The sequence below is a fragment of the Sceloporus occidentalis genome, unplaced genomic scaffold, assembly GCF_023333645.1.
Source record: "Sceloporus occidentalis isolate IW3139 unplaced genomic scaffold, rSceOcc1.0.p SCAF_82, whole genome shotgun sequence".
Lineage (NCBI taxonomy): Eukaryota > Metazoa > Chordata > Lepidosauria > Squamata > Phrynosomatidae > Sceloporus > Sceloporus occidentalis.
In genome coordinates, this window is record NW_028317062.1 from 4,054,606 (window position 1) to 4,060,605 (window position 6,000).

A 6,000-nucleotide genomic window follows, 5' to 3' on the forward strand; every position below is an offset into this window, starting at 1 on the left:
TAACAATTCACCCCAAAGTTGTTCATTGGGGTTAAGTTCAGGGCTCTGTGCCGCCACTCCAGTTCCACCACACCAAACTCATCCAATCATGTCTTTGTGGACTTTGCTTTTTAAACAAGGGCACAGCGAGGCTGTATCAGGAAATGACCTTCTTCAAACTGGTGCCACAAATATGGAAGCATACAATTGTCTGTATGCCGTAGCATTAACATGACCTTTCACTGGAACTAAGGGGCCCAAACTCTGAAAAACAGCAACATATAATTACCCCTCATCCACCAAACTTTACTGTATACACTATGCATACCAGTAGGTAGTGTTCTGCTGGTATTTGTCAAACACATATTTGTACAGCAGAATTGAGATTCATCAGCCCAGAGAAAATGGTTCCACTGTTTCAGAGTCCAGTGACATGGTGCTGTACACCAGCAGCAGCTGCTCAACCATGGAAACCAATTTCATGAAGCTCATTACACACGGTGCTTGTGCTTACAGAGGCAGTTTGAAACTCTGTAGCGAGTAATGCTGCAAAGGAGATTTTTGCATACTATGCTCTTCAGGACTCGGCAGCCCTGCTCTGTGAATGTGTGGTCTACCACTTAAGGGATGGGTTGTTGTGATGCGTTGACACTTTCACTTCACAATAATAGCACTTGGACCAGGGCAAATCTAGCAGGGTAGAAATTTCATGAACTCACTTATGGAAAAGGTGGTATCCTTTGAGAGTGCCATGTTTAAAGTCACTGAGCTCTTCAGTCCAACCCATTCTACTGCCAGTGTTTGCCTATGGAGATACCTGGCTATGTGCTTGATTTTATACACCACCTCAAACTCAATAATTAAGTGTGTTGTCCACATACATTTGGTCATATAATGTAGGTTATGATGGACTAATCAATGGAGGCAAAGTGAATTAGAATTTGATCACTAGTCAAAAGCACGTTTGACTTTCTTGAGACCTAAGGGGTCCATAATGCCCAGTATATGGCTGGTGAAGTACTATTTAACTGTGACCTACAAGAAAGTATAAGGCATGGTTTTGCAGGTTTATTGTCTAGAGCAACTCTCTCTCAAACACAAATCAAATCAGATGCTTCTGAGTTATATAATATTTTATATTCAAGTCAAAGAAATTTTTCAGTGAAAAGCCTCAGCAGATTAAATTAGAAATGTGCAAGATGTCGTTCTGATGCCCCAAGAACGGACGCACTAAGATGCGGCTTTATGAAAAGAAAAAAAAAACGCATTTGCTGGATGGCTGAGCCAGGGCACTTATCTGTATCAGAAAAAAAAATTCTCTAACACTGCAAAACAGAATTCTCTTCAAAGGTCATAGGAGAATCATGCTTAAAAAGCCACGCACAGATTTGAAAGTTCCAGCAAATCACTTAGGAACAGATGCTGTATTCCAAAATGTCAGATTTGATTTTTGTTTAGAACATGCCATACAGGATTGCTGCACCTGCAATCAACAGCAGTGTAACTAGAATCATTTAAAAGCTTAAATCCCAACTCCCAATTCAGCGAGAAGGAAAACTTGGCATTAGCCCACCCTGTTTAAATTGTCAGGACAACCTCATTATAGTGATCTAACCCTCTGGTTTCTCTTTGGTTGATATATCTGGCAATAGGCTCACAATACACAATACACGCAATACTGCAAAGCACAACACAGACGCTGCGGAATTACTGAGTGTGTTCCAACGAATTATGGACCACAGTTTATCACTTCTGCATTTTTACCCACTGAGGAAAATGCAATCACATTGACATACATTAGTAATGATTCTGTGGATAAAAGTTTACCTGCGGCAAGAAAACCTCAAACAGGGGGTAGAGGAGTTTGGTACAGCTAGTAAACAGACTGTGAACGCAATGGCTTCCAAATTACATGTTGGTGCTTGGAATCAACAAGCAACTGTGCATAAATACTAATGTTAATGTGCATTTCCCTGTTATATACACAAAGGTATAATTTTATATTGCTAATTTCTATTATGGATATATACTAGAGAAATGTATTTTCTTTTCTACATTTTACATAGTATTTATTTTGTTTTAATGCGGTGGAGCTTTAAAAGCCAGGTATGCCACTGTTCTGTAGATACCAAATCACTCTTGGCTCAGGGACATGCCAGACAAGATTTTTCTCTAACTTAAAGTAGGGAGAATAAATTATCCTAGACTGGGACACTTTCCAGTTTAAACATAGTGCTAGAGCCACAGTAAAAAATGGAATATAGCTTCAAAGCTGTGAATGAGCTATAGTTAAGCAACTATTGTCAGTATCTTAAAAAGTGAAATAACTAAAATTGAATTTCTCGCAAACTGTGTGTCTCACAGAAATAAATAACTGTGAATCCTGGCACATATTATTAAATGTAAAACTAGACTTGTGTATTAGGATTTGTATGAAATGTATGTAATTTTGGTAAATTTGGCAATTCGTACAAAGCCATGAAAATGAGGCAAGACTCCACGAATCGGACAAAAACTAAGCAAAAGCTCAGAATTATTGTCCGACATGTGGGCCCACATTCACTCACACTTTCTCGTTTTCTCTATCTCTCTCTCTCTCTCTCTCGCTCTCTGTCTCATTCTCTCTAAATGTTACCCTACCTTCTCTGCCAACCGCATCTTCTATCTTTATCTTCTCCCTTCTATCTGCTATCTGCAGTCTTCTATCTTTGGCCGCATCTCCATGGAGAACATAGGGCAATATGGCAGTGCTTCTCTCCCCGATCCTCCAATCCGATTGGAGAATTGGGAAGTGGGCTGTCACTGGAAGCACCTCCATTTTGGCGGAAGTTCCCTCTAGGTTATGTGGAGATGTGGACAAAGATAGAAGATTGCAGATAGAGGATGAAGAAGAATAAGATGTTGAAGCGGAAGTGGTAGTCAGAAGGGGAAGTGGTTGACAGAGAAGGTAGGGAAACATTTAGAGAGCGTGAGAAAGACAGTAAACCTGAATAAGAGTGTGAGAGTGATGTGGGCACCGAGCAATGAATTTTGTTCCTAAATTAAAAATGCCCCCAAATTTTCAGCGGAACTGAACAGGCAGGGAGCGTAATTCCTTGCCCAGAAAACGAATGGACCAAAAACGAAACGGAAAAATTTGAATAGTTTTTCGCCCATTTGCACATGTCTAGTAAAAATCAAATAAGTGGAAAATTGTGATATATTTTGAAAAACATTTAAAAGCTTGAACACGACATGTGATGGTTTCATATTTACAGACATTTATTTGAGTGTCGAGCTTAGGAAAATATAAAAAAAGTGAAGAAATCGTGTTTCTTTCTGTCATGTTAACGTAAACGTCTATATCTTCTCTAAGATCGGATCTGTCTGCTTGGCTTTGTTTGCCTCTTAGACTATACACGGCATAGGTGATTGTTTTATAACCATAGATAAAGTATCTCTCTCTGTTTTTTAGACATTGTAACAGCAATCTTAACTTATGCATAAACCATCCTAAGGTTACTTAAAGTTCTGCTTTCAAAATCTATAATAAAAGAAACTGACATATTCTGCAAAATCTTCTAAATTGGTGCAATTTAATCTTTTTTTCTCTTTCAGAACCGACACATTCAGCAATAATTGCAGGCTGTCACCATAACACAGCTTTCACAAAGCATCTAAAAAGATTCATATTCACAGCATATCCATAAAGACAACAGTATTTCCTTAGCTCAGACGCTTCAATAAACCCTATATTACCTGAATTTATCTTACTTCCATACCAGGTTCAGCCAAAAGACAGACATATTTGTTTTTTAAATAGTTAACTTTGTCCATTTGCATACCTGGAAACTCTCCGGGTTTGACCCGGAGAACTCTGGGGGGAAAAGCACCGCTTTTCTGGTTCTCCGGGTCAACATCCAAATCCTCTGGGCTGCAGGAGCTTGACACACACCCCACTTCCCACCCATTTCCCATTTAAATGGGGGTGTTTCCTGTGACATCAATGGGTCCGCCCACAGCATTCGTGGGTCCGCCCACGGCATCAGTGGGACCACCCCCAACGTCAGCAGGGCCGCCCTCGACGTCAGCGGGCAATCCTGGCCAAGTCCCACAGGTAGCCAGAGCCCTCAAGGGCGTTGATATGTCCATCTCTCTATATAGCTAATCCACCCACTCGTGCAATGCTATACACTATCTTAAGGTAGTTTTTATCCTGGCTTTAAAAAGTAAACTATTGAGTTTCACAATCTTGAGCATAGGCAGGTAGGCAAATAGCAAATATTATTGAGTATAAAATATTTTAAGTGCATACACATCCATTTCTGGGATGAAGCCTAGACAAGTAAATATCCATAATTGGTGACAACTGCATTTTTTTTTACATGGACCTCTGCAACACACTTACATTGACACATTTGTGCCAAGCAGTTTAAGTATGTAACCTTGATGTGGTTATTTCAATTGACTATGACACTACAATATGTTTTAAAATGTAACACTTTAATTGCTTGCATGTATATTATTTTTTTTTAAAGTTTATACCCCTGCCCTACATACAGCTTTTTTGGTATTTTCAGCATATCACAGATGATTCCCCTTTTCCGTGTTTAGAGCACTGATGCAAATGATATATTGTTTTTTCAAGGACAGGTAAGGCGTTCTCTTTTATACACGTGTACAGTCCTTTAGTGTAAGTTAAATTTATAACATCAGTAAAAAAAATAGAAAAAACAGGTTGACAAATTAACTCCACAAGTTAGGTTCCACTGAAGTTCAACAACATCCTCTGAGTAGAATAATTGGATTGGTGCAAGAAAGAGATTTTTATGTATATTGGCAAAGGGAGGGGCATGGGGTGTTTAAACACCTATTTTACATTAGCCATTTTTTAAAATTAGATTTTTATTTTTACTCTTTACACTATTTAGCTTTTTACTGGAGATTCCTTTGAGGACATCAGATCTCTCTTGCAACTTAATTGCACCCCTTATGATGTAATGTCACTGCAGTCTGCTTATTATTTTTACATTTTTATTTTTCACTATTTTAAAAAATATTTACAATTTTGTATACAAGAAGGAGAAACACCAGAGACGTGCAATCTCCATGTAATTGGTGCTCACACTGTGTCACTAACGGTGGTTCAGGCTGTAGACCCTCGCTGCAGTACAAGGAAAGGCGCCCCAAGCGGTGATGGCGAGTAATGCAGGAACAGATGGTATAGGAGCAGACAATCGGATAGTCGGGGTCACGAGCAGAGATCAGGACTGGCAGCAAACATGGATAGTCGGGGTCACGAGCAGAGGTCAGGGCAGGCAGCAAACAACGGATAGTCAGGTACAAACTGAGTTCAGGTAAAGGCAGGCGGCAAACAACAGGTGGTCAGGTTCAAGCAGAGTTCAGGCAACAATAAGTCAAATCAGGTACAGGAACGCTAGTGTAGGCAATAAAGGCTCTATCACAGGCAAGGTATAGCTCTAAACTGAGGGTTTAAATATCCCTCCATCCCTAGATCCTCCTACCCACCTAATTAAGGGGGAGGAGGAAAAAAGATAAAAGGTCCCTTTAATTCCCCTAATGAATATTCATGAGATAGCCGTTTGCGCATGCGCGAACGGCTCTCATGATGTCTCGGCGCGCGTCCCGTCTAGATCACTCGATTCACACGGGGGCGCGCGTCCCGCAGCAGGACGGACCTTGCCGTGTTTCCCGCGAGCGAGACGAGCCGGGAGCTGCCGGCGGGAGCTGCCGGCGGGAGCTGCCGGCGCGAGCTGCGTCTCGGCTCCCCCGCACGAGGACACCGCGGATCCGCCGGCGAGGTAACACACTGAACGTTGTTACACTGGATAAGTCTGCGAGAAGCTAGCAATGCTGTCTTCTGACGACAGGGGAGACCCCATGCTGTCTAATGACAGCCTGATCTCTGGTGTACTGGTGCAAAAACCGCAGGCTTATTATGTCTTCGGTCAACTACAGAATGTTTTAGAGGAGATAAAAGTACGTCCTGTGTCACGAAGGGGTTAATTTATAACTTAAATA